Raw genomic sequence first — 25817 nt, 5'->3', positions numbered from 1 at the left:
CCAAGTTAATTCATAGAATTATTAAAGAACTTGTTAAAAATATTGAAAATAAAAGTAAATATTTGATTGTTCTTGTAAAAATTAAAACAAGATCTAATCCAAATATAGCTAGAGTTTTTAATATCTTAAATACAAAAGATAATCTTCTACCACAATTATATTGTAAATTTAAATCAGTTCTTCGACTTCTAAGGAATTCAGATATTAAACTAAAAGATCTCAGGAGAATTACACTGAAATTCAAATTTTTCACTTGTATTCACAAATCTTAAGAATCTATAATGGATATCACCTTATTTAAAAAATTACCAATTGAAATTTTCTATATTATATTTCAAATGCTTCCATTTAGGAAAGTAAAATTGATCAAAGATTCGTATTTTTGGTGGTGTTATCTAAAATACAACAACATTATACCCAGACCAAATTTCAGTAATTTCACAACTGCATATTTACAATTTGAACAAATTGAATCTCCAGAATATTTATGTTCAATTAAAGGAAAGCAGCTATTCTTAGGGTTAATGTTCCAATCTAATATAGCCAACACTATTGCAGTGACCATCCCTTTTAAAACTGAACAAATCTTTAAAGTTTTTAAGGTTAATTCTGGGTTTTTAGTAAGATACATAATACTTATTGAAAAAAAAAATATTGTAGAGTATTCAAAAAGAATTGATTTTAAAATTATTTCTTTACATAGAAAATATGTTATCAAAGCTTGTTATAAATGTAAAAAAACATTTTCCAGAAAAATTACCAATCTATCTCAAATGTTTAGAAACAATGTGTTTATTACAACTACTAAAAGATTCTACAATCATTTAGATAAACTAAATGTTGAAGTGTTAGGTGAAAATAGGATTCTTTCAAAAGGAAATAAAGCTATTTCCATCCTCTATCCAAATACAAAAATCTTTTCATTTTCAAAAAATGAGTATATCCTAGAAATGGAAGCAGAATAGAGTAAAATACTTAATAAAGATTCTGTAGCCTACTTTAAGTATATTTTTTCCAATTCACAATATTTATATTTCTCATTTTGTTACAGGTGATGAAGAAGTATGGTCTACTTCTAATAGCCAATTTATACAAGAAATTGGCTTATAAAGGAGTCTTATTCTATCATAAATATAAAATATACACAAATGTTTTTTTTTTATTTCATAATAATTATATTGTCTAAATTTGTTGCAGGTATTAAAGAAGTATCAATTCATAAACTAATGAAATTATAACTGTTATATATTAATTGTATTGATTCTTTTACAGATTGAAGGTGTATATTCTACAGCTGTATAGTTATTAATGCTTGTTATATATTGCATGTTGCATGTTATATACTCTCTATAACAAGCTAATGCTGAGAGGTAGAGATATATTTTTGTATTTTATATTAATATATATTTTTATAGATTATAATTTATAAAAATATTTTCTAATATATTTTTATGTGATATATTTATCACACATTTAAAAATCAAATTTTAAAAGTAAATACATTTTAAATGAAAAAAATATATCTCTATTAAGGCGGGATAATTAAATTATTCAATGATTAAAACTCTTATAATCTATACCACTTATATAAAAATTGGTTAATTTTAACTTCTTTATTAATTACCAATTAGATTTTAAGAGTTTTAATTATATAATCTGAAATTGTATAATTTAGTTATCATGGTCTCAACCCCATATAAATAAATGATTAACATACATCCAAAGTTATATTTCTTAAGCATTAATACTGTATTATTTTGGAGTCAACAGGAACTTCTTTGGGAACCATCAACCTGTTTGATCTTCTCATTTCGATGACTAAAAACTTCTTCTTGTCTTTGCTTCTCTATAGACCACCTAGCTTGTGATTTGTTTAATCAGGGTGAGTTTAGATTTATCTTGGTTATTTTAATTATTTATAGTATTTGTTTAAACCATTTAAATTAAAGTTGACATTTATATGCAGCTAAATTAAATTAAAATTCATTGTTGAAGCCCGAGAAATATTTGGTTTTATATTATATTTATCAGTGTGTTACATGTTTTAGCAAACTGCCATTGTCAAATACTTTATTACAGGAATATGTAGATCTGCTTGAATAATTTTATTCTCACAACACATTACACGACAAACAACATTTACACATGACACGTATGACATAAAAATAAATAGTTTTAGTTTGATAGGCCTTGTAATATGCTGATGATGGTTATTTTTGGAACTAAGAAAGATAATGTAAAACTAGATATTTTATAAATTTTATTATGTTTCTCAAAAATGTTGAAGAACATGTTATATTCCAAAATGGATATGCAAGTCTTGAGTTTGTTAACATTAAGTAAATCTAAGGCCTAAAAGACCTTAAATAATTGCAGTACCCTACGGAATCATATGGGAACATTTTTATGTTATATTGTTCCAATGCTAAGGGTTTATAAAATAGGTATAGGTATATAGATAGTAGAACTAAAAAATTCGTTTGAAACATTTATTCATTCTTTGGTTAAAATTTTACCTGGCTAAAATTTCTCAGTTTAGGACAATATATGTTAGTGATCTAAAAACATTCAATTATTTTAATCAGCTCTATGCTTATCGATTTATTATGTTATATATGTAGTCAATTAAGTCACTACCCTAAACTGTATATCTGGTATTGTGCTCACTCAATCCACTATGAACTCAGAGACTATTTTGCTAATGACACTATAGATTAAATAGCAAAGATTATAGGCTAATAGGACATTTGAATCCTAACTTTCAGCTAAACATATTCTCATTAAATAAAGAGATTCATACACAGAGATTAGGCCTAGGTAGTACAGTGATATTTGAAAAACTATCAAAGACTAAGATCATTGTTACTATTGATTCAGACTTAAAAAAAAAACTACTTAAACCCATTTTCTTGTTTTTGTACATCTCTAATCATTGTGGGTTGTACAGGAAATAGTACTGGACCAGGATGAAGAGAAACCTGCCAAGCTCTACGGATTGTTGATCTCTCCTCGACTGCTACCTACTCAACCCTTGGATTATTTGACTCCAGTTGTCCACTTGTAACCCAGAAGAATTATATCTAGGAACAGACCTGTGGATCTACATTATGACCATGATAAGTCCTAGACCTAACATTTTTTAACAATATTTTTGTTCATATATTGTACATTTAATAGAAACAAATAAATATTCTTATTCTTGTTTAAGCTATTTTCTTTTTCATATTTACTTTTTACTTATTTTTTCCTAAAAAAAATGAACTTTCACATGAATACAGTGTTTGGGCTATTTCAAGAAAACTATAATAATTTTTCTATTATCTTTGCTATAGACAAGGTGTTGTAAATAAAAAGTTTCACTTAACAGCTGTTTACTTTCATATCAGCATAGTTTCATTTCACATCAGCATAGTTTTTTTCCTATCCACACAGGTAACGGACCAATGAGGTTCAAGTATTGAGAGAAAAGAATTAAAATTGTAATGCTTTGAACCACTTTGAACACCAACTAATCAGCTAATCAGTTGACCAATTTAATTGTTGATCCGACTAATGATACTTGCATAAAATTATGACACTAGCCTGAATCATATACTAATAACTTAAACATCTTATTAGGATACTTATTGACAGTTCCATTTTGAATAATAAAATAAACATGTTTGCTATGAGTCCATCTAACTAAATTTACAATTGAAGTTATGTTTGGAGGCTTGTTCTAGGCTTACTTGGGAAACATTATGTAATATTATAGTAACCCCTATATCAGCTATGAATTAGTTTGTTAATTAGTATATGATTTAAAAATGTATGTTTTCTTTTCTGAGTTTGTTTAGCTCTTCTACCTGATTGATTTTTATAATTGAGGTCTTAAATTACAGTATACACAGATTTCAAACTAAGCATCGGCATATATATCTACAGTCTCACTTGGCTTATACAGCTTATACATAAACAAAATTTGCTCCCCATGTATTTCTTAAGACTTTTTAGTTGTATAGGCTATGTTATAGAATATTGAAAAAAATATTTTACTGTGAAACTTTTCAAATTTATGTAAAATAATTAACGATTCAAGATTAAATAGAAAACTTCTGATTTGTTTTCATTTCAAAACATATGTTCAAGATTTATTTCACACTTTCTTTATAAATTTACTAACATTTTAAATTTGGGATTTATTAAAGTCTTTAGTCAATAATTTGTATAAAGTGAAATAACCTCAATGACTAGTCTTACCAAATAACCTAGGAATAAAGATAGAATATGTTCATATAAGAAATATATTTGTCAATTAAGTAAGTACTATAACAAGCTCTAATGGGTGAAAAAACAATATTGTTTGGAGGAGATTTGAAGCTTTTCTTTTGCTCTAAACAAAAAAGGTTCAGATAATATAGCCTAGCATGTACAGTGGTAAAGGGAGCATCCATGTATAATAGTAAAACCTAGAGGTAGTTTCTGTTTCTTAAAACTAACTAAAAATATGGATGTCAAAGATGTTGAGCAAAAGACATTTTATGATTTTATGACTGAGTAATAAAACCCTAACCGGTTGCAAAATAAGTAGAGATCAGCCAATGATTAGGCATATTATAATAGAATATGTAAAGTCAATCACACCTTTAGGAGGAATACCACCATGTAAACTTACAGTAGTTTTTTTATTGATCAGAAACAAATCTAGGGTTAAGTTTGTTCAATAGAATACCTTTACTTTACACTAATTTTGTTAAATCTTAACAAAAGGAGTATAAACTTAGTAATGATAACTGGAATAATCTAGTGGTTTGATTAAGAAATAAGCTTATCTCAAAAACACCTATATTTGCCTTTTAATATTTATCAGGGAAGTTTTTATTTAACCTCATTAACCTCTTGAATCTTACGGGTGCGTATACACATCCATGTGCAGTTTGAATTTGTCGTGCTAGGACTTATGTTTCTATAAGCCACTAGTTTATATATTAATCTATATATAAAGCTCAAATACCACTGATTCCTTCACTCACTCATCATGAAATCTCAGAAACCATAAGACCTATAGAAACCTGAAACTTGGCAGGCATCTTCCTTTTGAGTAGTAGACACTCACTAAAAAAGGATTTTATCCTCCGACCTGTGGGCTCTGCCCCAATGGTTCTGGAGTTTCCCATGTTAAATGAATCTTAACAGCTGTTTTAATTAAACAAGTTGGTTCTATTCTATGATGTTCAATAGCATTAAAGTTACAAAGATTACCAATAGGTGGCAGCACTATTATTTCTTTTACATTTATAACAATAGCTAATTTGCACCCAAAAGGTGAATGAGTGTAGCAAACAAACTTCAACCTGGAGCAAGTTAGTGTAGTGAATGAGTTTACCTGAAGGTAAGTGAGTATAGTGAACGAGCTCCAACCTAAAGGTGAATGAGAATTTCAATCAGGACATGATTGAGCCATGCAAATGAGATCATCTTGAAAATTAAGAAGTTAAATGGGGCAAAGCCCATGGGTTACAGGAAAAGCAGTACTTCAAGCCACCAATCAGAGAGCAGCATTTTATCCTCACCTCTCTCCCTAGGCCACACCTCCTAGCCAATCAGAGAGTACCCCTCCCCTAGGCCACGGCCCCAGCTAATAATTAGAGATCACCCCTCCCCCTAGGCAGCCATGCCTCCTGGTGTCCTATGTTGTCTAAATTTATTTTCGTGCCAAGTTGCATAACCTTACATATTCTATACGTAGGTTCCCGTCAACTTATATAACCTCTGTAATAATCAACTCTTGCTAAATGAAATAACCTCTACTGAGTGATATACCCTGGATAATTATACACATTGTTTGGTTTACAATATGTTTTAATGTTACTATATATACATCTACAATTTATATTTACATGCTTCTAAAAATATTTAGAAACATTACAAATTTTCTTCTTCTTCATCATCATCATGGTTCTGTAACAAAACAAGGAAGTGTTAATAGTGTGTATCTTGCTTGCTGATTTGTTGTAATAAGTTTGTACCTGTTCATGAATAGGTGATCTGTCGTGTGATTGGTCAATGTTTCTATTTAAACTTTTTAGTACTTATTTTCTTTCACTTTGGTTTTGCATGTAATATATTGATGCCGATTTTTGTGTCAAAATTGTTGGTGACTGGTAAGTTGTAAAACAACAGGAGAGGGCTCAAAATAAAGGTCTCCTGTAACAGCGAAAAAAAACAGCAAAATTCTCAAAATGTGGATACAAAATTAGATATAACATAAAATATTCTCCATAAGAATAACATTAGAAGGCATTTGCTGCTGATTTTAGTTTACTTTAATACAGCTGATTGTGATTTTATCATTAAACAAGTAAGCAATATATTACATTTATTTGGATTACTTATTTGCCAGTAAATTCTGCAATATACTATATACTTGTATAAAATCAGGAATAATGTTATCTAAGACTTTTTAGTTACAGATTAAAAGGTTAAAGGTTAGAATTTGCAAACAAGTAAGCAATATATTACATTTATTTGGATTACTTATTTGCCAGTAAATTCTGCAATATACTTGTATAAAATCAGGAATAATGTTATCTAAAACTTTTTAGTTACAGATTAGAAGGTTGAAGGTTATAATTTGCAATTAGCAACCTCATGTATATTTAAGTATGATAAATAGTAGAATCATAGGTGATGACATAAATCAAAAAATTTGAATTTAAAATACTAAAAAATATCAAAGTTTTTTATTCTATTTGAAGGTTATTGCTGTGTTGAAAATTCTGTTTAACATGAAATAACCACATTGACCAAATAATAAATCATTCAAATAAGATTAAATAGAAAACTTCTCCTTTATTTTGATTTCAAAACATATATATTAAAGATATATTCTACACTTTTTTTAATTTACAGTACTAACATTTATATTTGAGATTTATTGTAGTGTTTCAATATTTTGTATGAAGTAGAATAACCTCATTGGCCACTCTTAGAAAATAATCTAGAAATAAATATGAAATAGTTTTGTATAGGTATTTGTTCATTAAGTAAGTAATATTGCAAGTTCAAATGTACCATATATAATAGTAAAACCTAGAGGTAGTTTATGTTTCTTAAAACTAACCATAAATGTGATTGTTTTTGATAACTAGGTAATGGAACCCTAACCAGACATGAAATAGTTTGTAATCAGGTATTGATTAGGCTATTTTTTTAATAGAATATGTAAAGTCAAATGCACCCTTAGGAGGAATACTACCACATAAACTTACACTAGGCTAATAGTAGTTGTTTTAAATATTGATTGGAAACAAATATAGGTTAAGTTGGTCAATGGGATGCCTTTACTTTACACTAATTTTGTTAAACCTTTACAAAAAGAGTATAAACTTAGAAATAATAACTAGGTTGATGTGCTAATTTAGTAGTTTTGACCAAGAACTAAGCTTATCTTAACACATCTTTATTTGCCTTTTTATATTTTACAAAGACAGTTTTTAATATTTCAATCAGAGAAGCCTTATAATTATCATTAACTAAAAGACCCCAAAGCTACCTTAGTAAACCAATATTTATTCACAAACATGTTTGTTGTCTTAATAGAGTTAAGGAGCCTCTGAAGTCATTTAGATCAGTTATTGTAAATAACATTAACAAAAACAAACAAAAACAATCAAAAAACTGTTTTTTACATGCAAAAGATAGATTGTACTTGGATATCCATCCTGATACACATAATTTGATTCTGAGTTTTGTTTAGATTTTACAATAATTTGTTTTACATTTGTACTTTTTAGGTACTTATGTCCCTATAAACCACTAGTTAAATGTGATTTTCTTTTCTGGGTTCATTTGATATTTAATGAAGTTTGATAGTGAAGGTCAATAAATGAAACACTGATGGCTCTGTTTAATATTGTGGATGCCTCTGCAAACATCACCTAGTGATAATATTCTATTTTTGTATAAATAACATAAAACAATAATAATTTACTTGTAGTCCATACTATTTAAATTATTCTCCTAAACCTTTTTTAATAGTGTGGAAGGTTTCCAAAAAAGATTATAAGTTGGATGGTGTAAAAGATATAGAAAGGCAATGTTCACATCATATTACTATGGTGGTTGTTTCCAGCATTTCTAATCTAAGTTTATTAGTCTTGTTAACTTCCATGACCCATTCAATTGTCTAGGCTCTCAACAGTCTCAATGGTCAGTTTTCATAACATAACAATTCTTCAGAGAAATATTATTTGTAACTTTATTCATTTTGTTCATCAATAATATTTCTATTAACATTTAGAAAAATAATTTCCATTTTTATATACTTAAATTTAAAATAAAGCTACATATAAATATCCCTAGAGCTTCTACAACCATTCATTACAATGTCAGATTCTGTTGATACTCTACAGAGGTTAAACTTATTCTTTGTAGACAATTTACCTAGTGATGAAGAATTTAGTAAAATTGAAGATGTTTTAGATAAATATGATCATGATGTTATTCAAAGTATTTTAGAAAAATCAGATATTGAAGAGGTACTTGGAAAATTAATTTATATCAAACATAATATAAATGTTAAATGTATTAATATTGAAAATGCATATGAAATAACATATGCACATGCTCTATTATTACTCAATAAATTTCCTCGAGCAGAGATAAATCTGTTTCTAACAGAACATTCTAAAGATTTACTTGAATTAAAAGCCCCAAGTATAATTGACACTCACTACAACCTTTTAACAATAGAAGACTGGAGAATTGATCAACCTACAACATCTAAAAAAAGAAAGTTTGAAGAAATTAGTGAAGTGAATGCTAAAGATTTACTTGAAGAATTTAAAAAAGAAATAGAATCATTTGATAATTTTCAAGATTCACCATACATTTGATTTGAGTGTATATAAATATGCTATTGATATCTAAACTGTTCATATGAAGAAGACAAAGAAGAATATAGAAGGTTTTATTTCAGAAAAAGTTAAAGAAACCATAGAAAACTATGTAATTGCATTTCATTTGAATAATAAAGATTTCAAATGTTTAGGCTGTTTAAGAATAGATAATGATATTCAAAATATGTTTAATTTGGAAAATAATAAAATATATGATATTTATTTAAAACTAAATAGACCAATATCTGATTGCACTACTCGTCTTGTATTAACTCGAATAACAAATGAAAAATATAGTAATTAAATTTTCATAAATAAACCTATTTAATGCAATGTTTGTCATTATAAGTTTTATTTTTAATCATGCCATTACTATGTGAAGTGTGTGGAATTCTTTATGATCCTATACTAGATATACAGCATGAACATGACTCTACATTTGAAAACCATTTTATAGAAGTTGAATCAGCAGCAAAATGTAGACTTGTTACTCTAAAAGCTGGCAATCCAAATGGTTTTGTTTGTATTAAAACTTATATGGAGTGGTTGAGAGATAATGTAATTTATCAACTAAAACACTATCAACAAATTCATGGAAGTATAAAATACAACATGTTGTTGGAATGTAAGTTTTCAAAATCTGAAGATGAGTTACAAATAAAGAGTTTTAAAACTCAAAACCTTACAGTTTTCAGTTTAACTGATATAAATCAACAATATACAAATAATATAGAAAAATTATTACTTGAAAAATCAAATTTAGAACTACGTGGATCAGGTTGGGCCATTTATACAATAGTTAAACTTGAACTTCGCATAAACAGATATGAACCAGTTTGGGGATCACACTGTTACAAAAGAATTAAACTACCCTCTTTCATAAATGGTAAGAAATCTCTTGTAAATCCTTTTCGTACAAGTAGTATGAAAACTAAATGTTGTAGTAACAACATTTGCTTTAAAATAGCCATAATGGGTAAATTATTAGCAGATTATAAAAAGGATTACCATAATATTTCAAATTACTTCAAATATGTATCTATAAATAATCATTATAAATGGTGTATTTCCTTTCCTGTTAAACTTGACGAGATACAAGTATTTGAAAGTACAAATAATATTTCAATTAATGTCTACACACTAGACAGTAAGAATAAAAAAATAATTCCCCTAAAAGTGACACCACAAAGAAAACATGATCATCGAGACATACTATTGTACAGTAACCATTACATGTGGATAAGAAATTTTGAAGCATTCATAGGTAAACAATTAGTGAAAACATCATCTAGACTGTACATTTGTAGGCAGTGTTTCAAACATTTCTACAAGAAACTCCATCTTCTGAATCATGAAATCGTCTGTATAACAACTCCCTCAGATCCAATTGTCACATTACCAAAAACTGGTACTAAACTGTTCTTTAAAAATTACCACAAACAGTTGAAGATACCCTTTGTCATTTACTGTGACATAAAAACTGAGTTAGTCAAAGAGGATACCTGTGAACCAAATCCAAATACATCATTCACTCATCGTATAGGGACATATTCAATAGTTAGTCTCACATACAACATCATAGATGAATCAAGTAAAATAATACGTACACTTACCTTTCCAGACATATCCACATTTATGATATCATTAGAAAGTGAATGTGAATCAATAGGAAGGATATATAAAAGAAATATCCCTCCCAACTGTTATCCACCCAAACCACAAATCAATGACACCTGTCACATCTGTGGTTATATTCTTGACAATGACTATGTGCTTGACCATAATCATATAAATGGACAAGTAAGAGGTTACACCCATTCAACGTGTAACTTTAACTATCGTCTACCATACTTTGTTCCTATAATAATTAAAGATTTTGGAATAGAACTGTTAAACTACTTCACCAGTGTCAATGCAAACATAAAATTCATCCCATTCAAGGGACAGGTAGAAAAGTTCTTGTGCATATCCAAAAAAATCAAAAACACGACAATGAAGTTTTTAGATTTCTTCCAATTCATCCCCGATGATATACCATTCCAGAAACTAGAAACTATACGATTAATCTGTTTAGAACACTATAATCTTGATATCTTCCACTACCTGACAATAGGTTCTTACTGTTTTGACATCATGCTCAAAGTCACTAAAGTCCAAATAGAACTTTTACATGACATAGAGATGTATAAAATGATAATGAAAGGAATAAGAGGTGGATATACATCTGCAATTAAAAGCTATACAAAATCAAACCACCACACTCTTCCAAACTATAATGCCTCAGATCCAGATTCATTTATATACTTTTATGATATAATAGGTCTATATGCCACTATAATGTCAACAGAACCACTTCCACTTGACAATTTCAAATGGATTTCACCATCAACATTTAACATATACAACACCATCACCAATAATAATAATGGTACAGGTTATATTCTAGAAGTTGATTTAAAATACCCTTACAATACCAATCACATAGACTATCCATTGTGCCCTTACCACGATGAAAAAACAGGTACATTAATATCTTCTTTTAAAGATAGAAAACATTATGTGATTCATTACAAGACCTTAGAACAAGCTCTGTCAATGGGCATGATACTAGAGAAAGTCCATAGAGTAATTTCATTTAACCAATCATGTTGGTTAAAACCCTACATAGACATAAACACCCAATTACGAACAACCTACTCACATGACAAAACCCTCTCAAATTTCTTTAAACTACAATCAAACTTAATCTATGGCAAGTCAATAGAAAAGGTTACTGAAAACCTAAACAAATACTTCCTCTACAACAACACTAAGAAACTCATGTACTTAATAAAACAACCCACGTTCATAGACAGACTAATTCTAAATGAAAACAATTATATAATATTCATGAAAAAGAAAAAGGTCCAGTGTAAGAAACCCATACCTGTAGGATTTTCAATACTAGATCTAAGTAAGAGATACATGTACCACATGTATTACAATAACTTGAAAAAGTACTTCCCACCGTTCAATTTAATATACACAGACAACGATTCATTTGCAATACAAGTATTCACTACTGATACTACTTCATTTACAAAAGATCAACCTTTCATTTCTAATACTCTCTTAGGTAAATTCAAAGATACATCTCCTAATAATCCCATTCTAGAATTTGTAACAGTAAGAAGTAAAACATACGGGTACAGGACATTGAAAGATACCATACCACGACTAAAGAATTTACCCAAATCTTTTAATTTTACAAACTATAAAAACATACTACTATCCATTAAAATGTACAACACATATAACAGAGTAATTGATAATAAACTATACCAAGTAATACAGAATAAAGCAGTAATAAAACACACACACACACACACACCCAAATACACACCCAAATACACACACCAATACACACACACATAACACAATGACGTCATCATGAACACCCTCCATCAACACCCTCTCACTCTCACTCTCTCTCTCTCAATCACTATCACTCCTCTATCTCCCACTCTCTCTCACTCTCTCTCACTCTCTCAATACCCATATTCCTCCCCCATTTTCTCTTTCACTCTCTCTCTCTCTCTTTTCAATACCCCTCTTCCTCCCCCATTTTCTCTTTCACTCTCTCTCTCACTCACTCACAACCCCAAACATTCTCTATCCCTTTCTCTTTCATTACCCTCTTCATCATCCATTTTCTCTTTCTCTTTCATTCTCTCATTCTATTACAATAACAAAACCCACCCCTCAACTTTCAATCACATGTACCCCTCCAATCACACATACATGAAAATTTTCAATTACATTTCAATTCTCCATAAAATCATCTCCTACCATAACTACTGTTTCCTGTAGATGTCAAACTCTATCTTGCTGTCTTTTCTCTCTAATGTGAGGTCCAGGAATTTGATCTTTTTGTTTTCTTCAAACTCGTTAGTAAAGGTGAGGTTCGGGTGGTGGTTGTTTAGTGTCTGCATCATCGTTTCGTGCTCCTGCTCCTGGGCTTGTCTGAAGATAACAATAATGTCGTCTACATATCTAACATACAGTTTTACATCATGATTTTTTTCTTAAATTCGTTAACATTTCTTTTTCCTGATGCTGTAAAAATATTTCTGACAAAATTGCCGAAAGTGGACTTCCCATAGCTAAACCATATGTTTGTTCGTAAAATCTATTGTTGAATCAAAAATAATTTTGCTTCAAAACAGTCACAAGTAAGAGAGCTGTCCGACGTCGTGAAGAGATGCACCAGAGTGATTCCCGAAGAATGTCGACAGAAGATGAACATCCTAAATTCTAAAGCGCCCGTGATGAAAGGGATCCCAAAAATACACAAGAAGAATGTACCCATCAGACCATTAGTTAACTTTAAATGTGCTCCTACCTACAATGTTTCAAAATTGTTAGCAAGTAAGCTCAGCAATGATTTAGAATTAGAACATGTATACAATGTAAAGAATAGGTATGATTTTGTTGAACGTGTCAAGAACATAGATATAGACTCGAATAGTAGGCTAGTCTCATTTGATATCGCAAATCTGTACACAAACATTCCTGTATCCGAAACTGTAGATCTTGTTAAATGTAGGCTTTTACAGAATAGTTGGTACTTACGTATTAAACGGAGGCCACATTTTGTCAGCGCGCTGCGGCGGTTATGTTAGGTTGGGTTATCATAATAGAAAGTATAACTCGTCTGGTATCGATTCATAACCAAGCGAGGAAAGTCCTACACACATAATATTTACGATAACCCAACCTAACATAACCGCCGCAGCGCGCTGACAAATTGTGGCCTCCGTTTAATACGTAAGTACCGAATAGTTTAGACAATGAATATGTCAATCAGATTGTAAAATTACTTGTGACTGTTTTGAAGCAAAATTATTTTTGATTCAACAATAGATTTTACGAACAAACAGATGGTTTAGCTATGGGAAGTCCACTTTCGGCAATTTTGTCAGAAATATTTTTACAGCATCAGGAAAAAGAAATGTTAACGAATTTAAGAAAAAATCATGATGTAAAACTGTATGTTAGATATGTAGACGACATTATTGTTATCTTCAGACAAGCCCAGGAGCAGGAGCACGAAACGATGATGCAGACACTAAACAACCACCACCCGAACCTCACCTTTACTAACGAGTTTGAAGAAAACAAAAAGATCAAATTCCTGGACCTCACATTAGAGAGAAAAGACAGCAAGATAGAGTTTGACATCTACAGGAAACCTACGCAAACGGACACTACAATCAACAACAAGTCTATCCATCCGACAATCCACAAGACCGCAGCCTTTAGATCTATGCTGTACCGAGCCTATAAGATCCCACTTAGCCAAACCAATAGGAAAAAAGAACTGGACACCATTAAGAAGATCGCTCAAGTGAATGGATTTCGGACCAAGACGATAGAGGACATCGCAAGGAAGACGAGGAGGAAAATCGATAGACAGAATACACTACACAGCAGAACAACATTAGAAGAGATAAAAGAGGAAAACACTAGATATATCACATTTAGCTACACGGGGACTACAACACAAAGGATTGCTAACAGATTCAAGAAATACGGAGTTTCAATAGCCTACAGGACTCAGAACACCATGAGTAAAATACTGCATCCAAAAATAGAAGATTGTAACAAATTCGACACTTCAGGCATATATAAAATCAATTGTGACGATTGTGATAGCTTCTACATTGGACAGACTGTGAACTTCGTTAACCGCTTCAAAAACCACATATCTGCATGGAGGAACAACAAACCGGAAAGATCAAATGTCGCACAACACCTGTTACAAAATGGGCACTCACTAGGAAAAATGGAGGATAGTCTAGAATATTTTAAAGAATTGTAAGAAAGGATATGTAATGAATGCTTGGGAAGAATTGTATATTTATAAGGAAAAATGTAAAGATAGAAATAAGTTGATTAATGAACAAATACATTTTGATTCCAGTTGCACTTATAAAAATGTATTGGCCGGTGCTTCCGGTAGCCAATAGGGTATAAGTAGGGACACCATTCAAGATTCTTGTCATTCGCCTATTGGGTCTGATGATGATTGGAGTGTCCAATCGAAATCGATCACTACTTACCACCTTTTTTGTATATTTACCGTCTTGTGAGTAACAGTATAAGCGTAAATATATGTTTTAAGTGTTTTAAGACGTTTCTTTTATTTACTTTAAGTAAATTTAATAACACGTACAATGCTGATCAAGAAGTTATTTAGTGAAGCTAGTCAAGCAAAATTAGCAGCAAAATATATGGATACAAGAATCAAGATTTCCATGAAGATTGCAGATATTTACTTCAAACAAAGAATGCATCAAGAAGAGAATTACACCACAATACGCTAAAATCAAAGTCAACTGTAAACTACTGCCGCTAAAAGAACCAAGGAACAAGGAGAGGTATTATTCATCCAAAATATGATCAAACAACTTTACTGTGAAAAAGAAGAACTGAACCAGATTGCCTACGACATCCACCTACAATTTTTGAGATCATACGGACTAATAGCATGGAATTTACTACACGAAGTCGTCAGTGAAGAGGTTGAAGATGCCATGGACAGGAAATATTTACGGATAAACTACAAATTAGACAAACTCGTAGAGAAGAATACACCTAATAAAGACTTGGATAGGACCAGTACAGAACACAAATTCCAGAAGAGAGTCATCAACCTTACAGACATTCAATTCAGTGAAGAAGAAACGAAAATACTGAACTACGGAATGAAGTACAATTTCCCAATGAAGAAGAAGGGCGAAAACGAACTACTAGCTACTGAAGTTGAAGCAAATGTAAAATCACTCAGAGACGTAGACCATTATGCCGTTCGGAAGGAAGTAACAGCCAACGATTTCACCAGCCAAGGACACATAGATCCCAGCAGAAATTAAGAACTGAAGACGTGCAGCAAAATAAAGAAGAAACTGGAAGAGAATAGCTCAATCGTTGTGAAAGCAGACAAAAGCAACGCCATTGTAGTGCTCGGAAAAGAAGAATATATAAAGAAGACGGAAGATTTCATCAAAGAAAATAACTTCAAAGAGCTGAAAAAGGATCCAACGCAGAAGTACCAAAGAGAGCTGTCCGACGTCGTGAAGAGATGCACCAGAGTGATTCCCGAAGAATGTCGACAGAAGATGAACATCCTAAATTCTAAAGCGCCCGTGATGAAAGGGATCCCAAAAATACACAAGAAGAATGTACCCATCAGACCATTAGTTAACTTTAAATGTGCTCCTACCTACAATGTTTCAAAATTGTTAGCAAGTAAGCTCAGCAATGATTTAGAATTAGAACATGTATACAATGTAAAGAATAGGTATGATTTTGTTGAACGTGTCAAGAACATAGATATAGATTCGAATAGTAGGCTAGTCTCATTTGATATCGCAAATCTGTACACAAACATTCCTGTATCCGAAACTGTAGATCTTGTTAAATGTAGGCTTTTACAGAATAGTTGGTACTTACGTATTAAACGGAGGCCACATTTTGTCAGCGCGCTGCGGCGGTTATGTTAGGTTGGGTTATCATAATAGAAAGTATAACTCGTCTGGTATCGATTCATAACCAAGCGAGGAAAGTCCTACACACATAATATTTACGATAACCCAACCTAACATAACCGCCGCAGCGCGCTGACAAATTGTGGCCTCCGTTTAATACGTAAGTACCGAATAGTTTAGACAATGAATATGTCAATCAGATTGTAAAATTACTTGTGACTGTTTTGAAGCAAAATTATTTTTGATTCAACAATAGATTTTACGAACAAACAGATGGTTTAGCTATGGGAAGTCCACTTTCGGCAATTTTGTCAGAAATATTTTTACAGCATCAGGAAAAAGAAATGTTAACGAATTTAAGAAAAAATCATGATGTAAAACTGTATGTTAGATATGTAGACGACATTATTGTTATCTTCAGACAAGCCCAGGAGCAGGAGCACGAAACGATGATGCAGACACTAAACAACCACCACCCGAACCTCACCTTTACTAACGAGTTTGAAGAAAACAAAAAGATCAAATTCCTGGACCTCACATTAGAGAGAAAAGACAGCAAGATAGAGTTTGACATCTACAGGAAACCTACGCAAACGGACACTACAATCAACAACAAGTCTATCCATCCGACAATCCACAAGACCGCAGCCTTTAGATCTATGCTGTACCGAGCCTATAAGATCCCACTTAGCCAAACCAATAGGAAAAAAGAACTGGACACCATTAAGAAGATCGCTCAAGTGAATGGATTTCGGACCAAGACGATAGAGGACATCGCAAGGAAGACGAGGAGGAAAATCGATAGACAGAATACACTACACAGCAGAACAACATTAGAAGAGATAAAAGAGGAAAACACTAGATATATCACATTTAGCTACACGGGGACTACAACACAAAGGACTGCTAACAGATTCAAGAAATACGGAGTTTCAATAGCCTACAGGACTCAGAACACCATGAGTAAAATACTGCATCCAAAAATAGAAGATTGTAACAAATTCGACACTTCAGGCATATATAAAATCAATTGTGACGATTGTGATAGCTTCTACATTGGACAGACTGTGAACTTCGTTAACCGCTTCAAAAACCACATATCTGCATGGAGGAACAACAAACCGGAAAGATCAAATGTCGCACAACACCTATTACAAAATGGGCACTCACTAGGAAAAATGGAGGATAGTCTAGATATTTTAAAGAATTGTAAGAAAGGATATGTAATGAATGCTTGGGAAGAATTGTATATTTATAAGGAAAAATGTAAAGATAGAAATAAGTTGATTAATGAACAAATACATTTTGATTCCAGTTGCACTTATAAAAATGTATTGGCCGGTGCTTCCGGTAGCCAATAGGGTATAAGTAGGGACACCATTCAAGATTCTTGTCATTCGCCTATTGGGTCTGATGATGATTGGAGTGTCCAATCGAAATCGATCACTACTTACCACCTTTTTTGTATATTTACCGTCTTGTGAGTAACAGTATAAGCGTAAATATATGTTTTAAGTGTTTTAAGACGTTTCTTTTATTTACTTTAAGTAAATTTAATAACACGTACAATGCTGATCAAGAAGTTATTTAGTGAAGCTAGTCAAGCAAATATAGCAGCAAAATATAGAAATACAAGAATCAAGATTTCCATGAAGATTGCAGATATTTACTTCAAACAAAGAATGCATCAAGAAGAGAATTACACCACAATACGCTAAAATCAAAGTCAACTGTAAACTACTGCCGCTAAAAGAACCAAGGACAAGGAGAGGTATTATTCATCCAAAATATGATCAAACAACTTTACTGTGAAAAAGAAGAACTGAACCAGATTGCCTACGACATCCACCTACAATTTTTGAGATCATACGGACTAATAGCATGGAATTTACTACACGAAGTCGTCAGTGAAGAGGTTGAAGATGCCATGGACAGGAAATATTTACGGATAAACTACAAATTAGACAAACTCGTAGAGAAGAATACACCTAATAAAGACTTGGATAGGACCAGTACAGAACACAAATTCCAGAAGAGAGTCATCAACCTTACAGACATTCAATTCAGTGAAGAAGAAACGAAAATACTGAACTACGGAATGAAGTACAATTTCCCAATGAAGAAGAAGGGCGAAAACGAACTACTAGCTACTGAAGTTGAAGCAAATGTAAAATCACTCAGAGACGTAGACCATTATGCCGTTCGGAAGGAAGTAACAGCCAACGATTTCACCAGCCAAGGACACATAGATCCCAGCAGAAATTAAGAACTGAAGACGTGCAGCAAAATAAAGAAGAAACTGGAAGAGAATAGCTCAATCGTTGTGAAAGCAGACAAAAGCAACGCCATTGTAGTGCTCGGAAAAGAAGAATATATAAAGAAGACGGAAGATTTCATCAAAGAAAATAACTTCAAAGAGCTGAAAAAGGATCCAACGCAGAAGTACCAAAGAGAGCTGTCCGACGTCGTGAAGAGATGCACCAGAGTGATTCCCGAAGAATGTCGACAGAAGATGAACATCCTAAATTCTAAAGCGCCCGTGATGAAAGGGATCCCAAAAATACACAAGAAGAATGTACCCATCAGACCATTAGTTAACTTTAAATGTGCTCCTACCTACAATGTTTCAAAATTGTTAGCAAGTAAGCTCAGCAATGATTTAGAATTAGAACATGTATACAATGTAAAGAATAGGTATGAATTTGTTGAACGTGTCAAGAACATAGATATAGATTCGAATAGTAGGCTAGTCTCATTTGATATCGCAAATCTGTACACAAACATTCCTGTATCCGAAACTGTAGATCTTGTAAAATGTAGGCTTTTACAGAATAGTTTAGACGATGAATATGTCAATCAGATTGTAAAATTACTTGTGACTGTTTTGAAGCAAAATTATTTTTGATTCAACAATAGATTTTACGAACAAACAGATGGTTTAGCTATGGGAAGTCCACTTTCGGCAATTTTGTCAGAAATATTTTTACAGCATCAGGAAAAAGAAATGTTAACGAATTTAAGAAAAAATCATGATGTAAAACTGTATGTTAGATATGTAGACGACATTATTGTTATCTTCAGACAAGCCCAGGAGCAGGAGCACGAAACGATGATGCAGACACTAAACAACCACCACCCGAACCTCACCTTTACTAACGAGTTTGAAGAAAACAAAAAGATCAAATTCCTGGACCTCACATTAGAGAGAAAAGACAGCAAGATAGAGTTTGACATCTACAGGAAACCTACGCAAACGGACACTACAATCAACAACAAGTCTATCCATCCGACAATCCACAAGACCGCAGCCTTTAGATCTATGCTGTACCGAGCCTATAAGATCCCACTTAGCCAAACCAATAGGAAAAAAGAACTGGACACCATTAAGAAGATCGCTCAAGTGAATGGATTTCGGACCAAGACGATAGAGGACATCGCAAGGAAGACGAGGAGGAAAATCGATAGACAGAATACACTACACAGCAGAACAACATTAGAAGAGATAAAAGAGGAAAACACTAGATATATCACATTTAGCTACACGGGGACTACAACACAAAGGACTGCTAACAGATTCAAGAAATACGGAGTTTCAATAGCCTACAGGACTCAGAACACCATGAGTAAAATACTGCATCCAAAAATAGAAGATTGTAACAAATTCGACACTTCAGGCATATATAAAATCAATTGTGACGATTGTGATAGCTTCTACATTGGACAGACTGTGAACTTCGTTAACCGCTTCAAAAACCACATATCTGCATGGAGGAACAACAAACCGGAAAGATCAAATGTCGCACAACACCTGTTACAAAATGGGCACTCACTAGGAAAAATGGAGGATAGTCTAGATATGTTAAAGAATTGTAAGAAAGGATATGTAATGAATGCTTGGGAAGAATTGTATATTTATAAGGAAAAATGTAAAGATAGAAATAAGTTGATTAATGAACAAATACATTTTGATTCCAGTTGCACTTATAAAAATGTATTGGCCGGTGCTTCCGGTAGCCAATAGGGTATAAGTAGGGACACCATTCAAGATTCTTGTCATTCGCCTATTGGGTCTGATGATGATTGGAGTGTCCAATCGAAATCGATCACTACTTACCACCTTTTTTGTATATTTACCGTCTTGTGAGTAACAGTATAAGCGTAAATATATGTTTTAAGTGTTTTAAGACGTTTCTTTTATTTATTTTAAGTAAATTTAATAACACGTACAATGCTGATCAAGAAGTTATTTAGTGAAGCTAGTCAAGCAAAATTAGCAGCAAAATATAGGGATACAAGAATCAAGATTTCCATGAAGATTGCAGATATTTACTTCAAACAAAGAATGCATCAAGAAGAGAATTACACCACAATACGCTAAAATCAAAGTCAACTGTAAACTACTGCCGCTAAAAGAACCAAGGAACAAGGAGAGGTATTATTCATCCAAAATATGATCAAACAACTTTACTGTGAAAAAGAAGAACTGAACCAGATTGCCTACGACATCCACCTACAATTTTTGAGATCATACGGACTAATAGCATGGAATTTACTACACGAAGTCGTCAGTGAAGAGGTTGAAGATGCCATGGACAGGAAATATTTACGGATAAACTACAAATTAGACAAACTCGTAGAGAAGAATACACCTAATAAAGACTTGGATAGGACCAGTACAGAACACAAATTCCAGAAGAGAGTCATCAACCTTACAGACATTCAATTCAGTGAAGAAGAAACGAAAATACTGAACTACGGAATGAAGTACAATTTCCCAATGAAGAAGAAGGGCGAAAACGAACTACTAGCTACTGAAGTTGAAGCAAATGTAAAATCACTCAGAGACGTAGACCATTATGCCGTTCGGAAGGAAGTAACAGCCAACGATTTCACCAGCCAAGGACACATAGATCCCAGCAGAAATTAAGAACTGAAGACGTGCAGCAAAATAAAGAAGAAACTGGAAGAGAATAGCTCAATCGTTGTGAAAGCAGACAAAAGCAACGCCATTGTAGTGCTCGGAAAAGAAGAATATATAAAGAAGACGGAAGATTTCATCAAAGAAAATAACTTCAAAGAGCTGAAAAAGGATCCAACGCAGAAGTACCAAAGAGAGCTGTCCGACGTCGTGAAGAGATGCACCAGAGTGATTCCCGAAGAATGTCGACAGAAGATGAACATCCTAAATTCTAAAGCGCCCGTGATGAAAGGGATCCCAAAAATACACAAGAAGAATGTACCCATCAGACCATTAGTTAACTTTAAATGTGCTCCTACCTACAATGTTTCAAAATTGTTAGCAAGTAAGCTCAGCAATGATTTAGAATTAGAACATGTATACAATGTAAAGAATAGGTATGAATTTGTTGAACGTGTCAAGAACATAGATATAGATTCGAATAGTAGGCTAGTCTCATTTGATATCGCAAATCTGTACACAAACATTCCTGTATCCGAAACTGTAGATCTTGTTAAATGTAGGCTTTTACAGAATAGTTTAGACGATGAATATGTCAATCAGATTGTAAAATTACTTGTGACTGTTTTGAAGCAAAATTATTTTTGATTCAACAATAGATTTTACGAACAAACAGATGGTTTAGCTATGGGAAGTCCACTTTCGGCAATTTTGTCAGAAATATTTTTACAGCATCAGGAAAAAGAAATGTTAACGAATTTAAGAAAAAATCATGATGTAAAACTGTATGTTAGATATGTAGACGACATTATTGTTATCTTCAGACAAGCCCAGGAGCAGGAGCACGAAACGATGATGCAGACACTAAACAACCACCACCCGAACCTCACCTTTACTAACGAGTTTGAAGAAAACAAAAAGATCAAATTCCTGGACCTCACATTAGAGAGAAAAGACAGCAAGATAGAGTTTGACATCTACAGGAAACCTACGCAAACGGACACTACAATCAACAACAAGTCTATCCATCCGACAATCCACAAGACCGCAGCCTTTAGATCTATGCTGTACCGAGCCTATAAGATCCCACTTAGCCAAACCAATAGGAAAAAAGAACTGGACACCATTAAGAAGATCGCTCAAGTGAATGGATTTCGGACCAAGACGATAGAGGACATCGCAAGGAAGACGAGGAGGAAAATCGATAGACAGAATACACTACACAGCAGAACAACATTAGAAGAGATAAAAGAGGAAAACACTAGATATATCACATTTAGCTACACGGGGACTACAACACAAAGGACTGCTAACAGATTCAAGAAATACGGAGTTTCAATAGCCTACAGGACTCAGAACACCATGAGTAAAATACTGCATCCAAAAATAGAAGATTGTAACAAATTCGACACTTCAGGCATATATAAAATCAATTGTGACGATTGTGATAGCTTCTACATTGGACAGACTGTGAACTTCGTTAACCGCTTCAAAAACCACATATCTGCATGGAGGAACAACAAACCGGAAAGATCAAATGTCGCACAACACCTGTTACAAAATGGGCACTCACTAGGAAAAATGGAGGATAGTCTAGATATTTTAAAGAATTGTAAGAAAGGATATGTAATGAATGCTTGGGAAGAATTGTATATTTATAAGGAAAAATGTAAAGATAGAAATAAGTTGATTAATGAACAAATACATTTTGATTCCAGTTGCACTTATAAAAATATATTGGCCGGTGCTTCCGGTAGCCAATAGGGTATAAGTAGGGACACCATTCAAGATTCTTGTCATTCGCCTATTGGGTCTGATGATGATTGGAGTGTCCAATCGAAATCGATCACTACTTACCACCTTTTTTGTATATTTACCGTCTTGTGAGTAACAGTATAAGCGTAAATATATGTTTTAAGTGTTTTAAGACGTTTCTTTTATTTACTTTAAGTAAATTTAATAACAATTACAATGCTGATCAAGAAGTTATTTAGTGAAGCTAGTCAAGCAAAATTAGCAGCAAAATATAGGGATACAAGAATCAAGATTTCCATGAAGATTGCAGATATTTACTTCAAACAAAGAATGCATCAAGAAGAGAATTACACCACAATACGCTAAAATCAAAGTCAACTGTAAACTACTGCCGCTAAAAGAACCAAGGAACAAGGAGAGGTATTATTCATCCAAAATATGATCAAACAACTTTACTGTGAAAAAGAAGAACTGAACCAGATTGCCTACGACATCCACCTACAATTTTTGAGATCATACGGACTAATAGCATGGAATTTACTACACGAAGTCGTCAGTGAAGAGGTTGAAGATGCCATGGACAGGAAATATTTACGGATAAACTACAAATTAGACAAACTCGTAGAGAAGAATACACCTAATAAAGACTTGGATAGGACCAGTACAGAACACAAATTCCAGAAGAGAGTCATCAACCTTACAGACATTCAATTCAGTGAAGAAGAAACGAAAATACTGAACTACGGAATGAAGTACAATTTCCCAATGAAGAAGAAGGGCGAAAACGAACTACTAGCTACTGAAGTTGAAGCAAATGTAAAATCACTCAGAGACGTAGACCATTATGCCGTTCGGAAGGAAGTAACAGCCAACGATTTCACCAGCCAAGGACACATAGATCCCAGCAGAAATTAAGAACTGAAGACGTGCAGCAAAATAAAGAAGAAACTGGAAGAGAATAGCTCAATCGTTGTGAAAGCAGACAAAAGCAACGCCATTGTAGTGCTCGGAAAAGAAGAATATATAAAGAAGACGGAAGATTTCATCAAAGAAAATAACTTCAAAGAGCTGAAAAAGGATCCAACGCAGAAGTACCAAAGAGAGCTGTCCGACGTCGTGAAGAGATGCACCAGAGTGATTCCCGAAGAATGTCGACAGAAGATGAACATCCTAAATTCTAAAGCGCCCGTGATGAAAGGGATCCCAAAAATACACAAGAAGAATGTACCCATCAGACCATTAGTTAACTTTAAATGTGCTCCTACCTACAATGTTTCAAAATTGTTAGCAAGTAAGCTCAGCAATGATTTAGAATTAGAACATGTATACAATGTAAAGAATAGGTATGAATTTGTTGAACGTGTCAAGAACATAGATATAGATTCGAATAGTAGGCTAGTCTCATTTGATATCGCAAATCTGTACACAAACATTCCTGTATCCGAAACTGTAGATCTTGTTAAATGTAGGCTTTTACAGAATAGTTTAGACGATGAATATGTCAATCAGATTGTAAAATTACTTGTGACTGTTTTGAAGCAAAATTATTTTTGATTCAACAATAGATTTTACGAACAAACAGATGGTTTAGCTATGGGAAGTCCACTTTCGGCAATTTTGTCAGAAATATTTTTACAGCATCAGGAAAAAGAAATGTTAACGAATTTAAGAAAAAATCATGATGTAAAACTGTATGTTAGATATGTAGACGACATTATTGTTATCTTCAGACAAGCCCAGGAGCAGGAGCACGAAACGATGATGCAGACACTAAACAACCACCACCCGAACCTCACCTTTACTAACGAGTTTGAAGAAAACAAAAAGATCAAATTCCTGGACCTCACATTAGAGAGAAAAGACAGCAAGATAGAGTTTGACATCTACAGGAAACCTACGCAAACGGACACTACAATCAACAACAAGTCTATCCATCCGACAATCCACAAGACCGCAGCCTTTAGATCTATGCTGTACCGAGCCTATAAGATCCCACTTAGCCAAACCAATAGGAAAAAAGAACTGGACACCATTAAGAAGATCGCTCAAGTGAATGGATTTCGGACCAAGACGAAAGAGGACATCGCAAGGAAGGCGGGGGGGAAAATCGATAGACAGAATACACTACACAGCAGAACAACATTAGAAGAGATAAAAGAGGAAAACACTAGATATATCACATTTAGCTACACGGGGACTACAACACAAAGGACTGCTAACAGATTCAAGAAATACGGAGTTTCAATAGCCTACAGGACTCAGAACACCATGAGTAAAATACTGCATCCAAAAATAGAAGATTGTAACAAATTCGACACTTCAGGCATATATAAAATCAATTGTGACGATTGTGATAGCTTCTACATTGGACAGACTGTGAACTTCGTTATCGCTTCAAAAACCACATATCTGCATGGAGGAACAACAAACCGGAAAGATCAAATGTCGCACAACACCTGTTACAAAATGGGCACTCACTAGGAAAAATGGAGGATAGTCTAGATATTTTAAAGAATTGTAAGAAAGGATATGTAATGAATGCTTGGGAAGAATTGTATATTTATAAGGAAAAATGTAAAGATAGAAATAAGTTGATTAATGAACAAATACATTTTGATTCCAGTTGCACTTATAAAAATGTATTGGCCGGTGCTTCCGGTAGCCAATAGGGTATAAGTAGGGACGCCATTCAAGATTCTTGTCATTCGCCTATTGGGTCTGATGATGATTGGAGTG

General features: G+C 32.9%; 1 long non-coding RNA gene across 1 annotated transcript; it reads left to right on the top strand.

Moving 5' to 3' along the window:
- The first annotated feature begins 1599 nt into the window (after positions 1-1599).
- LOC128982658 (uncharacterized) lies at positions 1600-3202 on the top strand. Its single transcript, XR_008489707.1, has 2 exons — positions 1600-1882; positions 2948-3202. It is a non-coding gene; the product is annotated as an uncharacterized LOC128982658 (long non-coding RNA).
- The last annotated feature ends 22615 nt before the right edge of the window (positions 3203-25817 follow it).

Source organism: Macrosteles quadrilineatus, unplaced genomic scaffold (genome assembly GCF_028750875.1).
Source record: "Macrosteles quadrilineatus isolate MER2022 unplaced genomic scaffold, UCM_ALF_1.0 Scaffold_916__1_contigs__length_25973, whole genome shotgun sequence".
Classification (NCBI taxonomy): Eukaryota; Metazoa; Arthropoda; class Insecta; order Hemiptera; family Cicadellidae; genus Macrosteles; species Macrosteles quadrilineatus.
The sequence above is the reverse complement of the archived record's forward strand: the minus strand, read 5'-3'. Positions and strand labels throughout refer to the sequence as shown.